We start from the raw sequence: 16,108 nt of genomic DNA on the forward strand, positions 1-16,108 counted from the left end.
ATTTGTTGAGTTTCTGCTTTGTGCACATTCTTTGGTGTTATAGGACAGTGCTTTCCAAACTGCGATATTCACACAAATCTCCTGGGGAATTAGTTAAATTGAAGTTTCTGATTCCGTAGGTCTAGCTGGGATGGGGTCCCGGTGTAGTTCCAACAGGCTCCCAGGTGATACAGATGCAGCTGGCCCCCCCACCACACTTTGAGTCGCAGGACTGTAGGAGATACTGAAATATCTGATATTGTGTCTGGTTTCATGAGGTATAATAGAGAAAATAACGTGCACATCGTAAAAATGTGCAGCTTAAAAAATAGACCAACAAAGCAAAGCTGGACATAGAGATAATAAATTCTAGAAGAATTGTCCAGTTGATCCATATTGGAGGGTATCCTCAATCACCAGGTGTCTGACAACAGTAATTGTGGGCTGCAGCCAGTTCTCTGAGGATCAGTGGCAAGATACTCAATGCCACTGATTCTCACTTTCCTTATATCTGCAAAGGGCATGATGACTGTTGTGTGAGGATTAGGGGAAATGATGGGTATGAAATGATGGAAATGATGGAACAGGATTTGAAAACAGTAAAGTGCTTACCATGGTAGATGTCAAATGAAGCCACATATGTTTAAGAAATATGGAGTTAAGCTGCTGACAGCTCAGAGGAATGGAATCAATCACATCTACACAAAAGATAGTAGGCTTCATGGAGGGGGTAGACCTGAGCTGGGTAGGATTTGGACAGATGAAGCAAAGGAGTGAAAGGTCATTCCAAGCCAGGAGGTCAGCATGAGTTGAGTGAAGGGATTGAGGTGGGAACCAGCCTACCATAAAGAAGGGGTAGGTTCATAGTGAGGAAGGGTAGGAAGTAAAGTCACATGAGGAGGGGGGAGGATATCATAAGGGTAGAGTTTAAATGATAATTTAAAAGCTGTAACCTTATGTGCACCATGAACTTACTCTTGTTTTAAACTATTTGTTAAAACTATCTGCACTTTCCTCCACCACCAGAGTGTGTGCTCCTGGAATCAGGCATTGTTGAGCACCTCATGGGACCAGGAAACTTGCTAGGAACCAAGGATACAGAGGTGAGGCCTTCTCTGCAAACCTCCTCTAAGACCTGGGTGGAGTTTGCCAGATCCAAAGTCTTGCAGTTAAGCATGTTAAGCATTGTACCATAGACTCAGGATTCTGAAAGGGAGCTGGGTGTTCCCATCACTTAGTGCAGCACCTGTCATGTGGCAGGAGCTTAACAAATATTGAAATGAATAAAGATCATTTCTCTTGTTCGTATTTTTATGTAGCTATAATTGTGGTATACACAACTTTAAGTCCTTATTTTTTCCACTTAACATTGCATATATTCCCCATTTTTATTACATAAGCTTTATTTCCTTCCAATTTTTTTCAAAATATTTCAAACCTACAGAAAAATTCAAAAAAAGTACAGTGGAAATCTGTATGGCCTTCACCTAGATTCACTACTTTTTAACATTTTGCCACATTTGTTCTATCCCCCCACCCTTTTTTTTTCCTTAACCATTTGATGCAAGTTTCAGGTATCATGATACTTCAGCTCTAAATACTTCAGCAGCCATTCTCTAAGAATAAGGAATTCTTGCATGGGGCCATAAGACCATTACCATAATAGTATTGTCTATTATGCAGTCTATATTAATTTTTTTCCACTTCCCCCCAAATGTCATATATATATAGTTGGGGTTTTGTTTGTTTGTTTGTTTTTTGTCCTGATTCAGTATTTATCAAGGTTCCCCTGTTGCACTTGTTTGTTTCTTTAATCTCTTTAAATCTTGAACTGTTCCCCATTTTTTTCTTGCTAGTTTGTTTTTCATGACATTGATCATTCTGAAATGTCCGGGGCAGTTATGTAGAATGTCGCACATTTTGGATTTTTCCATAGTTTCCTCATGGTTAGATTCAGGTTAGACATTTTAAAAAAGACCATTACATGAGGGATGTTGTGGACTTTCTAGTGTGTTACACTGGCAGGCCAGCCAATAGTGCACATTTGTCCTTCATTAGTGATGCTAGGCTTGATCACTTGGTTAAGTTGGAGTCCATTAGATCTCTCCATTTCACAATTTCACAAAGTAAGTTGTGGTGTGATAACCTAAGACTATTAGCTCCCAACATGTTTTACCCAGTGGTTTTAGCTTCCATTGATGATCTATGCTTACATTTGTTATTACACTGGGGATCACAAAATGATGACTCTAATTGTCATTCTGTATTTTTTAAAAATTTTATTTATTTATTTTTGGCTGTGTTGGGTCTTTTTTGCTGCGCGCGGGCTTTATCTAGTTGTGGGGAACGGGAGCTACTCTTCCTTGCGGTGCACGGGCTTCTCATTGAGGTGGCTTCGTGGTGGCTGCTCTTGTTGCGGAGCACAGGCTCTAGGTGCACAGCCTTCAGTAGTTGTGGCACAGGGGCTCAGTAGTTGTGGCTCGTGGGCTCTAGAGCACAGGCTCAGTAGTTGTGGTGCATAGGCTTAGTTGCTCTGCAGCATGTGGGATCTTCATGGACCAGGGTTCGAACCCGTGTCCACTACATTGGCAGCGGAATTCTTAACCACTGCACCATGGGAAGTCCCTGCATTTGTTATCTGGCACTCATTTCTGTAAAGAAGAGTTTCTCCTCCTCCTCCTCCCTCCCCCTCCCCCCATCCCCATGGTCTCAAAAACTCTTTTTTAAAAAATTCAATGTGATATAATCCATTACCATCATCATTCTGTTTGATGCTCAAAACTGTCCAAATTGGGCCAGCAGGAGCCCTTTCAAGAGGCTTCTGCATTCTTTTGACTTGGTCTCACCAATCTTTAAACACTTGCATTCTCACACAAGATGTTCCAGACTCAACTTGTACTTACCCTGCTGCAAAATGTAACCAGTCATTTTTTTAAGGGAGTCTTACTTTTAGTTGGAAATGGTATTTTAAAATGGACTTTGTACTTTAAAAATGGCAATTTAATATCTCATCAAATGAGCATACTTCAGTTTAGCTCATCACTTTATTTGTTGAGCATTTAGGCTATTTCATTCTCCTCCCTTCTAAATAACTGTAACAAACATCTTTATGCGGATAACTTTTCCAAGTTTAGGATTATTTCCTTTGAGAAGATTTCCAAAAGTGGAGTTGTTGGGGCAAAGAGTGTACATTTTTTTCTTACTCTTGATACACGTTGTCCATCTGCTCTCATAGAAAGTTTTAAAAGTCAAAAATGACTTCTAAATGTTAAGCCCAGTTATTTTGTCTCATTCCTCTTTCTCCTTTGCAGCACCTGAGTCTGCTGACCTCCTCTGTGCTTGCAACTGTCTTCTCCCAAACTTTCCTTAAAATGACACTGTACTCCTTTCTCTCAAGGCAAATCCTCTTTTCCTCCCTTAACCTCCTAAATTTTCGCATGTTCCAACACCTAGACCTTAGAGCTCACTTTTCTTACTGGGTACTAAGTGGGGTGTCCTCCCTTCTATTTGCTTGACTTCGAATGCCCAGTCCCATCCTGAGCTCCCATTCCTTCTGGTTTTGTCTTCTAAGTCTGGCCCCTGGCTTTGCTCTCCAGCCTTGCCTTGGATCCATCTCTGTCCACAACCTTGAGGGGACAAACATATCCCAGTATACTCGTATATGCACTCTGTTCTTAGAGATTCTGCATGTAGATGGAGCTTCATTTGGGCCGTGTTTTCTATTTGTCTGATATAAAATAACATGGGGGGGACTTCCCCAGTGGTCTGGTGGTTGAGAGTCCGCTTTCCAGTGCAGGGGATGAGGGTTCGAGCCCTGGTCGGGAAGCTGGGATCCCACATGCTGTGGGGCAACTGAGCCCGCGCTCTAGAGCCCACGTGCCGCGACTGAGACCTGACGCAGCCAAATAAATAAATTAAAAATATATATATAAAAAATAAATTAAAAAATAACATGGAGGACTTCCCAGGTGGTGCAGTGGTTAAGAATCTGCCTGCCAATGGAAGGGACACGGGTTCGAGCCGTGATCCGGGAAGATGCCACATGCCGCAGAGCAACTAAGCCTGTGAACCACAAATACTGAGCCAGCGAGCCACAACTACTGAAGCCCACACGCATAGAGCCCGTGCTCCGCAACAAGAGAAGCCACAGCAATGAGAAGCCTGCGCACCGCAATGAAGAGTAGCCGCCGCTCGCCGCAACTAGAGAAAGCCCACGCGCAGCAACGAAGACCCAAGGCAGCCAAAAACAAATAAATAAATTTATTTTTTTTAAAAGGAAAAAAAAACATGGTTCTGTGTTGCAAGAATACAACTTAAGATGCAACCATAAAGAAAACCGGACCACTTCTCTCATGTATGGACTTGAGCAATCTCTTTTCAAATATTTATGGAGAGGCTGTATTCTTGGAACACAAATATAGTAGGATTCAGTTCTGCCTTCAATGGACTTGAATTTTCTAACTTTAGTGGTTTGTGATTTAAGGTGGATCCGGACAATAAGGTAAGAGATGGAAGTGGAGGGTCTCCAAATGAACTATCAAGTCTAGTCCCTCTTTCCAACTCTAAACCCAGGCTTCCCTGACTTTCCAACCTGAAATAAAAATAGGGCTGATTCCCAGCAGAGCCTAGGCTCCCAAAAGTTTTTTACAAGCACAGTAAGAAATTTCTTTCCCTTATCACCCCAAATAGTGTCCCACCCTCCCTAGCTGCAAGCCAGTGCCTGGGGAGAAAAAGGACTGGATCAGGTGGAGATTCCCCTAGGTATGTATACTCTTTCCTGTAAAGGGAGATTGCCTACCAATGCAAATCTAACACTTCAGGTCTGACTTCTGGGGGTGAGGAGGAGGAAGAGACGAGGTCATCTGTATTATGCAAGAAGCAAGGGGGGAATATATTTGCATACATATATAAATATTTATTTATACAAAGACTGCCACAGGAAAAAAAAAGGAAACTGGCAATAATTGGTAGATAGGGTGAACAATGAGGGAGACACTTTTCACTGGGCTTGTGCATATGTATTCTCTATTTGATAATGAATAAACCATTTTTAAAAAATAAATGTATGAAAAGGAAAAAAATAGCAAGGCCACAGGGACGCTGTTTTGTTGGTGTAGGAGAATGATTTAGACACTGATTTTCCATATTTTTCAGGAGGTAAGGGGTTACAACTGTTTGATCTCAAGCTGTATTCAGATAATTAAATGAGAATTACTGAAGGTGGTGATCATAGAGGTGTTTCAGTTTTCAGAGTAGAGAGATGCAGCGTTTCATTTTTAAAAAATGAGTCACGATTTATACAAAGTGTCATGAGCTGCGGAGGGGAAAATGAATTAGAAAAAAAAACGAGCCCCTTGCCGTGCCATTGTTCCCACAATGCCGTGACTCGGATTCGAACCGAGGTTGCTGCGGCCACAACGCAGAGTACTAACCACTATACGATCACGGCGAGCTACCGGGGACCTGTCAGCGGGCTTTTCTGATAGTCTTCTTCAACAGTTAAAGTCCTTCCCATTCTGCACGTCACCAAAGGGTCCACCTATGGGGCGGGTTCCGGCCTAAGGCCGGGTCTGAGAATGCGCAGGCGCATTGCTCTCTTGCCAGTTAGTCTGGTTCTCTCCTGTTTTGGCCCATTAGCCACGGGAGGTGGGGATGATGCCGTGGGAAAGGGTGGGTTCCATGTAAGAGTTTAGGGGTTACCACTTGGGCATCCAGAGACGGGACTGGCTGGAGCTGAGTGTTCACAGGCTGTGTAACTCTCATTCCTTGGAGGAAGCCCATCTCCTCTGCCCCGGAGACCCTTCCAGCGACCCCAGACCTGCCGGGGGGCGCTCCTCAGGGCTTCTCCTCCCTGTTGATTCCCCAGGAGTGACCTAACGGCAGCCTCTACGGATAATGTGGATGCCCGCAGAACTGGGCTGTCCACTTAGAAGGGACTCAATGAACACACCCTGCCGTTCCGTTCCCCTCCCCTCCAGCACCCGCTTCCTTGTTTCTCTTATTCCCGCGACGGCCCTGACTCGTCCTTCTGCAGGGCTCCCGCCGGACCCGGTGCCCTCTGTTGCGTCCCTGGGCGCAGCAGGGACTGGGTCTGATTTTTCTTCTTGTACATCAGTGCTCTCGTCTCCATGGAGCCTAGAACCAGGCCGAGTCCACAGTAGGCAGTGGCTTTTTGCTAAAATGAGAACATACCCCTGGTTCTAACGAGTGAATCCAGAGAGACCACCGGTCTCTTCAGTGTTGTCTGCTCTAATCACTGCCCCCCTTCAGAGCCGCCAGAGGGATCTTGCTAAACACGAATAGAATCCTCTCACTCCTCCGCCTCTCATCCCCACCCTCGAGAATGCGGGAAATTTGTCTACCTTTTCCAGCTCATCCTGTGGCCTTCCCTCAGTGTCGTTTCCCATTGCCTAGTTACTTGCTTTCATACACTCAACAGGTCCTTAAGAGGCGCCTGCTACCTGTCAGACCAAGGCCTGTGGGCATAGTGGGGGTGGGGAAGAGAGAAGACTTAAAAAGAGGAATTATGATTGTTCCTTTTGAAGCCCTTAGCACACGAGATAATCCTTGTTGCTTGACAATCCTGGCTGCTTGACAAATTCCCTTTCTGCCTTTAAGAGCTACTTCAAAGGTCACCTCCTCTGCGAAGTGTTCTCTTCCTATTATTGGGAGCCCGTTTTCAGTGCTGCCATGGACATTGGTACATATGTCAATTATAACTTCTTGGTCTTGTGAGTGTTCTGTGCTTTGTCTGGGCTGGGCAGGTTAACGTGCGTAGGCCAGGGTAAGCGGAAGCCTATAGGCCTCCGAAGTCCAATTTAGCGAGACCTGGCGTAAACATCGTTTCCAACTTCACAAGGGGATTGGGGTCCATTTTCAAGGAAGTTATTACAAACTGAAGATAAAAATGGAGGAGAGCGTTAAAAAGCTGGCCCCTTGCCGTGCCACTGCTTTCGCAATGCCGTGACTCGGATTCGAACCGAGGTTGCTGCGGCCACAACGCAGAGTACTAACCACTATACGATCACGGCGAGCTACTGGGGACCCGTGCGTTTTTTTTGTCGCCTAAGCTCTTCTCTGTTTAAAGCCCCGCCCCTTTGCCGTGTCACCACTGGTTCCCGCCCATCTCTAACCTCGCCTCTCCCTGAAGGAACGCAGGCGCACTGCCCGCTTGCTTTCTAGATATGTCAGCCCTCGCCCGCCCGCCAGAGTCCACTGCCTCATTACCGAGGTGTGGGTTATCTGCGAGTTCCCCTTACTCCGCATCTCGAAGGAAGTTGTGCGGCTGGGTCCGAACTGATTTTCCTTCTTGTGGGATTTAAGAGACGGGCCCATTCCTAGCAAGAGCCCGTTCAGATAGCGTGAGCGCCAGGGCACGGTGGGTGTGAGAGGGGCCCAGCGCCGCCATTCGGACGACCCACAGGCCTCACATTCTTACAGGCTGCGTGAGAGTCCCGGTCCGTAGGCCTGGCCTCCTAGGAGTCCTTTAGTTTGCAGAGGACTTTCATGTCCTCTCTTTCACGGGCCGTGCGGATGACCAGCAGAGACTTCGGCCGGGAGTCCACGGCGCCTCTACTCCACTTCGGGCTGGGCGCCAGGGCCAGAGGGGCCTGGTCGACAGTGAGCGGCTTGGGAAAGCGAGAGCGGCAGCCACCTAGACGAGGACGACACTCAATGACGCGCTCCTCGTGGCGTCCCAGTAGCTCGCCGTGATCGTATAGTGGTTAGTACTCTGCGTTGTGGCCGCAGCAACCTCGGTTCGAATCCGAGTCACGGCATTGTGGGAACAATGGCACGGCAGGGGCACCTTTTTAGATTCCGGAAGCCACATTCTTCGGCGGTTAGGCCCCAGGTGCTGCTTGACGTGAGGTCAGGGCCGAAATTATAATGCGGCAAAGGGTGAACGCGGGGTCTTCAGTGAATCAGCCAATCGTCATCTTCCTTCCTATATGATTGTTTAATTTAGGGGAGGTTATTCTGGGTTGTACTCATTATCTTTCCTCACTTGGCCCCTGTCAATGGTGAAGTCATCTACTGGGTTTTCTAAAAAGCCCTCACACTCGCTAAAACTTCAGTACTTTGGAGTGAAGGGATTATAGGAATACTGTGCAAACATTAAGCGTTAGAAGAGTGCAGAGTAGACAATACAGTGTGACTAGTGAAAAATCTGACTGCTCTGGAGGTGCTGGTTCCCGTAGCCACTATGAGGGTGCGAAAGAGGACTTTGTGGCCTCCATCTCCACAGCCTCCTGGGTGAGAAGGATATTCTCGTTGAGGATTTTTCCTAATCTGCCTCAGGTTTAAAGCAAATTTTATTTGTTACTTTGTTTTATGAGCACTTAAAAAATCCAGACTCAACAAATTTAGGTCTGTCATTTAGGCATTAGGCAAAAATGGAAATATGTTTTGGATTTGGCTCTCAGGTGGCTGGCAGCAGCTGTATCACTGTTAAGGAGGGAATGAGATAGGACTCAGTGAGCAATGAGCCTCTCCAGGTTCTCCCAGGGAACCTGGGGGTGGCACAGCAAGTCAGGAAGCATTCCTGGGAGAGATGGACATTGCAGTCGAGTTGTGCTCTGTTTACTGACAATCTGTCAACAAAGGCTTACTGAACAGCCTGTAAAAGCAAGAAACTGTGGAGGGCTGTAATTTTCCAGGTCTCCCCACTCTCACTTCCGTAAGTTTGACGACTTTAAAGCCACCCAACAGGACAGCTCAGACCATGAGAGAATAGAATGAGGGAAGGTGAGCCTGAGAACTTGCCAGACTTTGGACACTGATTTAAGTGTTATATGTATAGAAAATCAACATCACCAGCAAAAAAAGAACCAGCCAACAGAAATGTGACAACTTCTGTTCCTCTGACCACTTACCAAATAACTGTACTGAAGTTTTAAAAAAATCTGCAGCCTAGAATAAGATGTCAGGGTGGGAAGCAAGAAAAGGATCCAGCTTTTTCTCTGATGGCCCTCCCTCCAACCCCCATTCCTCTCCTGCTGGTGCTTCAGTGCTGGGCAATGAGCTGATCTCAGAATCTGGGGAGAAATTCTGGGGCAATCACTTCCTAAGAGTATTTTGAGTAAAAACAGTCAACCAAGAAAATAAAAACTACAAACATACATCAGTGGAGGTAACCCACTCTAGCCATTCACATCCATCCAAGGCAACTGAAGTGTATTTGAGGGCAAGAATGCACTAAAGAAATCTGAACAGAAAGTTCCCAGTTGCAGGAAGAGTAACAGAAGGGGAAGGTGCTCTCCTAACTTCTGACTGCTGACCTTCCTGACGGGTATGCAATTATCCATGGAGATGGGTGCATCCAGCTATCAAAATGTCATAATATCCTCTTCTGAGGTCGCTCACTCGATTCCCCTTGCTCTGATTTCAGGTCCCCAAACAGACTTTTGGTAATGATTTGCCAGCCCACGTAGACATTCCTGCAGGGAAAGTATTGCTCTGAACAAGTTTCTGATTAGTTGGCGTCTGTTCTTCTTACTGTTGGCATTTGGTTTAGACTCTTAAGAGTCTGGCTGGTATGATTCATTTCCCTTGAGTCTGCTTATCTCTGGGTGTACTGACAAAATGGAGTTTCCAGGCTGGCAAAGCTGAGAGCTAGAGACTCTGGCCTGGGATGAGAGACTGCTGCTCTGGGACACCCACTGAGCAGTCAGTTAGCTCCCTCCCCTTGACCTCTTGATTTAAACAACGTTTTGCAGTTTCTGATTCTGGGAATGTGTCTTTTCCCCTACCCCTTCCAGCTGGAGGTCGGAGCTTTTCTCTAGGGTCTCAGCACCAGGAAAGAGGCAGACAAACCTTCAAGGGACAAACTTTGAAGGGGAGAAATGTACTTCATAAGCTTCAGAGTGTTTACTTAAATGGTCAGCCCCATAGCTTGCTGGTCAGACTTGGTACATCTGGGAGCTGCTACTGCTGTAGCTGCCAGTCACCACAGGGGTGCAGTACAGACTGGACCAGCATCCTTTGGTGTCACCCGGAAGCTAGTTCAGATTCAGAATCTTGGTCCACAACCCAGAACTACTGCATCAGAACCTTCATTTTAACAAGATTCTCTCCAGATTATTCATTTGCACCTTAAAGTTTGAGGTGCTGGTCTGCTCTAGAGAACTACCTGGCTCTGATGCAGCCCTTCATTATTTACCTTGTGAGTACTTGGGGTTACTAGAAAGGACCTGCCTGAGTCTGCTGGGCCTCATCGTCTACTGGGCTTCATTGATGAGGGTGACATTGAGGTTTTGAGGAGGAGAAGATGCAGTTCTGGGAGGGAGTCACCGAGGGCCCATGTTTGGGAGCATCTAGGAAGGAGGCAGCAGCCCTGGACTTCCACTAGGAGGTACTGCTCCCCAGGAAGTGGATGTAGAGTGCTGAGGCTGGATAAAACTTAGTCTAGAAGATACCACTTTGGATTTAGCCCCTATAACACTGAGCCCATTCCTCAGGGATTCTCTGGATATTTAGGACTCAAGTTCCAGTCATTCATTCATTCAGTAAACTAGCATATTTTAGCTCTTAAAGTGCTGTACCTCATGGGGAGCTGCAAAACTGTATATGATCCTTCTTGCCCCAAATAGTTTATTTTCTGGCTGAAAGAAAATGCTAGTCCACAGGCAACAGTCAGAAAACAACACAAGGAATGCTGTAGAGGAGACATCCCTTGCTGCAATGGAAGGAAACTCTCCAAGGAAGAGCTAACACAAACTTCCAGAATTGTAAAATAATTGAAGTTTATTTTCAGCACTTCCAGCACCCTCATTCTGATCCCCTTCTACCTCTTTGTGTTGTCCTTATCTCATTCATTCTCGTTCATTTGATCAACAGTATTTACTAACAGCCTACTATGTGCTAGGCATTGTTCTAGGTTCTGGGGTTATAGTAATGAATAAGACAGATGGGTTGTTCTTATAGACCTATAGTCTAGTGCAGGAATCAGAAAGGAAAGTTAAATAAAAAAAAAAAAAAAAGAATGTGTGCCAATGAAAATAACGTGATATAGTGTCCTCCTATTCCCTGCCTATTATCTACCCATGTACCCCCTCAGCTCCTTTGTCTGTACAAAGTAAGATGACTGATAATAGTAAGTGTTGCCTTTTAATAGGGATGGAAGTTTTACACTAAAAAGATAAACTCTCACCCAGAGTGGCCCACATGTGTCAAAAAGAGCCTTCAGATGTGAGGCAGTCTTGTGTGGACAGTGTGAGGAGGACTCCGTGGTGACCTGCGTGGACCTGCAAGGTAATCCAATACAAGCAGGTGGATGCTTAGGGCCAATGGGCAGGACCAGATAACCCCATAGGAAGGTCAAGAACTTGCCAAGGACAGAAGGAAAACAAAACATCCACCCAAGAAGTAAGAAAATTTTTTGAAAGAATAAAAAGCAGTGAAGTGATCAACTTCAGGAGGAAAAAAAAACCCCAGAGCTTTGTTGGGAAAAAATAAACTATAAAATAATTATTTAAAAAATTTCAGTTACATATGAGGCAGCATAATTTTTTCAGTGCTTAAGACCTTGGGAGGTTTAATCCAGCCCCATTGACACACTAAGTCAGTCCCCTGGATCAGAGATGCAACCCCTAGGGAAAGAAAGGGAGGAGGGGACCCTGAATTAAGATGTATTTCTGTCACTAGGTCGAACATAGTTGGATAGATAATAAATTTGGTAAGCAAAGAAGTAAAATTGCATTTTTTTTGCATTCTTGAGTTTGTCAACTGAGAGGTGCACCTCATATACGTGCCAAATGACTAGCATAGAGGTGTTCAATGTACATTAGTTGGTCTCTTGTTCCCAGGTACTTCTCTCTACATCCACACACACAAAAAAAGCCATGGGTAGATCCTACAGGACTATTCCTGTCATGAGGCCTAAAACTCATTCTTGAGTCAAGAAGATTGCAGGAACCACCTCTCAGAAGCAAAGGTCAAAATTAGTGGCTTCCGGGGCTTCCCTGGTGGTGCAGTGGTTGAGAATCCGCCTGCCGATGCAGGGGACACGGGTTCGTGCCCTGGTCCGGGAAGAGCGGCTGGGCCCGTGATCCATGGCCGCTGAGCGCGTCCGGAGCCTGTGCTCTGCAACGGGAGAGGCCACAACAGTGAGAGGCCCTTGTACCGCAAAAAAAAAAAAAAAAAAAAAAAAAAAAATCAGTGGTTTCCAAACATTATTCTAGAGCTGATAAACAGGGATGAATTTTTCATCATGGAATGAGAAAAAATAAGGTTGATGTGGTAGGCTTTTCAAAAGGCTAAATGTGTTTAATTCAAAGAACTATTCTCTAGGCTAAGGTTATGGTCTTCCTACTTTTTTTTTTTTTTTTTTTTGTGGTACGCGGGCCTCTCACTGTTGTGGCCTCTCCCGTTGCGGAGCACAGGCTCTGGACGCGCAGGCTCAGCGGCCATGGCTCACGGGCCCAGCCGTTGCGCGGCATGTGGGATCTTCCCGGACCGGGGCACGAACCCGTGTCCCCTGCATCGGCAGGCGGATTCTCAACCACTGCGCCACCAGGGAAGCCCGGTCTTCCTACTTTTGAGGTGTTATAGTGACTTTTTAAAAAGTAGGTGATAATTTTTTAAAAGTCTTTAAATTTGAAAAAATTAAAAATTGGCAGTCCTAATTTGGTCTGCAAAATTACTTTTGAAATTTTACTGGTCAGTGAAATCTAAAAGTACAAAGCTCATTACAGAGCCCAGAGAGCAAAGCATCAGACTGAGAAGAGATGGTCCTCAGTTTGTAGTGGGTCTGCAGAGAAATGCTCAGAGGGAGAAGGGTCCCTGTTCTATCAGGCAATGATCCAGGCTAACCCCTATCCACCCACCTAACAAATAGTAGTCCCTAGTATGATCTGTGCTAGGCCTTGGAGATACAAATTCGAATAAAACATTCTTACTCAGAGATCATGTCAGTGCAGGGTTAATCAGATGAGTGAAGAAGTAATTACAGCTATATACATACAAAGTATATTGGAACTTAAATCATTCATTCCTCCAGGATATGACATTTGAGCTGGGTTTCAAGGCATGCAGAGTAGTTTTCCTGGCAGAGAAGGGGAAAGGGTATCCTAGGCAGAGAGAAAGGCAGAAACAAAGGCCAGGAAGTGTGAACAAACAGCATAGGGAAAGATAAAGCTGTGACGTAAGATATGGAGGGGAGAGTGGATGGAGATGTGGACTGAGAGAAAAACACACAATGTAAGTTGTGAGTTAAGTTTTATCTGAGGACCTTACTGAGGACTATAGCCCAGGAAACAGCCATTCAGATAGCTCTGAGGAACTGCTCCAAAGAGGTAAGGGAGGAGCCAGGATATATGTAAACTTTTTTGCTGGGAAAACGTAGTCAAGCATCAAAAGATTACTGCTAATTACAACAAACAGGTATCTCAAGTTAGCGATTTTAGTGCTTTTCTGTGTCTGGGAAAATGCAAGCATCTGAATTCATTTGAAAATTTTTCTTAGATATGCATCTTAACTATCTAAAGGCCAATGTAGGGCTTCCCTGGTGGCACAGTGGTTGAGAGCACGCCTGCCGATGCAGGGGACGTGGGTTCATGCCCCGGTTCGGGAAGATCCCACGTGCCCCGGAGCGGCTGGGCCCGTGAGCCATGGCCGCTGAGCCTGTGCGTCCGGAGCCTGTGCTCCGCAGCGGGAGAGGCCACGACAGTGAGAGGCCCGCGTACCGCAAGGCCAGTGTACCCAAAGCATAGAATGTTTCCTGTTTTTCTTCATCCTGAATTCCCCTAAGGGCACGCTGGCAGTGGGCAACTGCAGTGGCTGATGGCCTGATCCTTGTAGAACTAGAACGGCAGGCAACATTTTTTTTCTTAATAGAGAGCAAGGGTGGAGCCAGATTGATGAATCTCTTGCCCCTTATTGAGACAGGCCTTTATCCTGGAGGCTGGTGGATCTTGACATTTTGTGGTAACTTATTGCTTTGGGGATCCCTTGAAAGTTATAGGCTTGTTCTCCAAAATAGTGCAGCTATTATAGAGTGTCAGGAATTCACAGAGGCGTTTTTTTTTTTAAATTGAAGCATAGTTGATTTACAACGTTGTGGCGGTCTCTGCTATCCAGCAGAGTGACTCAGTTACACACATAGAGACATGCTTTTTAAAAAATATTCTATTCCATTATGGTTTATCCCAGGAGATTGGATATAGTTCTATGCACAGAGGCTCTCTTATAAGCGTTGTGGGACCATTTAAGTCTCCACTTCTAAGCAGAAGAGGGACATAATCGCATCTTCCTTTCAGAAAGGTGAGGTGTAAATGGGTAATTATTGACAAAAGTCTTAATTCAAGGGAGAGATAGAAGAGGATTTCAGCCCCCTGGTCTGGTGGTTGACGTTGGGGCTTGGGGACTAATCTAGGGGGAGAGGCTCTTCCCTCACATCACACCCATAGGTGTTTCCTCTTGAGCTCAGAGGTAGAGGGGATGGACATGTTGGATGAAGGGAATGAATATGAAGCTTGAGAGAAGCTCTAATATCAAGGGTGGAATATTTTCTAGAATTACAGTAGACAAATAGTATGAAAATAGATGTATCTGTGTTACCCTTATGTATATATACTATATTGTTAGTATTGAGATGTGGATATGCAAATTCAAATGTAAATTTAAGTTAAGAGGGAGAAACACACGCACAGGTTGCAACAAACTGACTTGACCCTTACTTTTCCTAACTTACTCATAAATTTCAGAGTCAAAATACTTCTGTGTCATGACTACTCTGGTTCAGTAGCCTCAGACTGAGTCTAGATGAATTCCTTTCCTACTACTACTACTTTCCTACTATCATCAAAGCTACTAAGAACTCCTTTTCCACTTAATTCTCTTTAGAGCAAATGCTCTGAGAGAACTTGTTGTGGTTTTAAAATATGTTCACAAATTCTTTGATACTCCTCTCTTCCAGAGGTAGAGCTTTATTTCCCTCTCTGGACTTAGGGCTGGACTTAGTGACTCCTTCAAACGAATAGAATGAAGTAGAAGTGATGGTGTTTCACTTCTTAGATGAGGTCATAAAGTGCATGTCTCTTCCTTTTTGCTCTCTTTCAGATCACTAGCTCTGAAGGAAGCCACCCGCCATGTCAAGACGACACTCAAGCAATCCCATGGAGAGACCCATGAGGTGAGGAACTGAGGCCTTCTGCCACAATAGTCATCAAAGAAATGAGATTTTTTGGTCAATAGCCATGTGAGTGAGCCACCTTGAAAGCAGATCCTCCAGCCTCAGCCAGACCTTCAGATGACTGCAGCCCTGGCTGACATCTTGACTGCAATTTCATGAGAAACCCTGAACCAAAACCAGTCATCTAAGTCATTTCCAAATTCCTGAGTTAAGAAACTGTGAGATAACCAATGTTTGTCATTTTAAGCTGCTAAATTTTCAAGTAATTGTTGCACTGTGATAGGTAATTAATACAGATTTTGTTACCAGAGGTGGGGCACTGCCATAACAAAAACCCACAATGTGAAAGTGGCTTTAGAACTCGGCAGACACTGGAAAAACTTTGAGGAGAGTGTTAGTATAAGTCCAAATAGCCTTGAAGAGACTATCTTCCTCAGTTCCCCATCTGTAAAATGAAGGAGTTGGGCTGGATGAATACCTAAGTATTTTATAATTCTCTTAATCTTTATCTAATCAAGGTTCTATAAATAATATTACCCTAAACAAAGTAGTTATAGGAGACAGCTAATAACTGACCCAAGGCATAAATCCCCAAGGCATAGCTCTACAACAGAGACACGAGGCCCTGCACCTGACTTTTGTGCTGTCTGTAAACCTAGTTTCAGCCTGGTTTAATCTCAGGAAACTGAAGCTGGCTCTACTTTTAACAGGTTGCTTCAACGGCTCACAACCACATGCCCCCAAAGGAGTAGGGGTTTCTGATTCTTTAACAAAGGCTGGTCCAGAGAAGAAGGTTCTTTACGTTCGTTCTTCACCTCAATGATTTAACTAAAAGGTCCAGAATAAAATTGTTTTTCTTCTTACCACTAAATTTTACAAATCTCGGTCCTTGTATATATTGCTAGTGTCATCCTGTCACTGGATGGGACCCCTTCAAGGGGCCAAGAGTGGGCTCTTGTCCAACACTCAGAAATGAATTATCCGAGGAGACACACGTAC

General features: G+C 45.0%; 1 protein-coding gene and 3 non-coding genes across 4 annotated transcripts in view; 2 read left to right on the top strand and 2 right to left on the bottom strand.

The window, feature by feature from the left end:
• Nucleotides 1–5,356: 5,356 nt before the first annotated feature.
• On the bottom strand, nucleotides 5,357–5,428 carry TRNAH-GUG (transfer RNA histidin (anticodon GUG)). Its single transcript has one exon. It is a non-coding gene; the product is annotated as a tRNA-His (tRNA).
• Nucleotides 5,429–6,938: 1,510 nt separating this feature from the next.
• TRNAH-GUG (transfer RNA histidin (anticodon GUG)) lies at nucleotides 6,939–7,010 on the bottom strand. Its single transcript has one exon. It is a non-coding gene; the product is annotated as a tRNA-His (tRNA).
• Nucleotides 7,011–7,685: 675 nt separating this feature from the next.
• TRNAH-GUG (transfer RNA histidin (anticodon GUG)) lies at nucleotides 7,686–7,757 on the top strand. Its single transcript has one exon. It is a non-coding gene; the product is annotated as a tRNA-His (tRNA).
• Nucleotides 7,758–14,175: 6,418 nt separating this feature from the next.
• SLC28A2 (solute carrier family 28 member 2) overlaps nucleotides 14,176–16,108 on the top strand; it is a 76,931-nt gene continuing 74,998 nt past the window's right edge. Inside the window, exons 1-2 of the mRNA XM_059059376.2 lie at nucleotides 14,176–14,238; nucleotides 15,037–15,109. The gene's annotated coding sequence lies outside the window, so the exon portion shown is untranslated. The remainder of the gene's footprint in view (nucleotides 14,239–15,036; nucleotides 15,110–16,108) is intronic.

The sequence above is a fragment of the Kogia breviceps genome, chromosome 3 (genome assembly GCF_026419965.1).
Source record: "Kogia breviceps isolate mKogBre1 chromosome 3, mKogBre1 haplotype 1, whole genome shotgun sequence".
NCBI lineage: Eukaryota > Metazoa > Chordata > Mammalia > Artiodactyla > Physeteridae > Kogia > Kogia breviceps.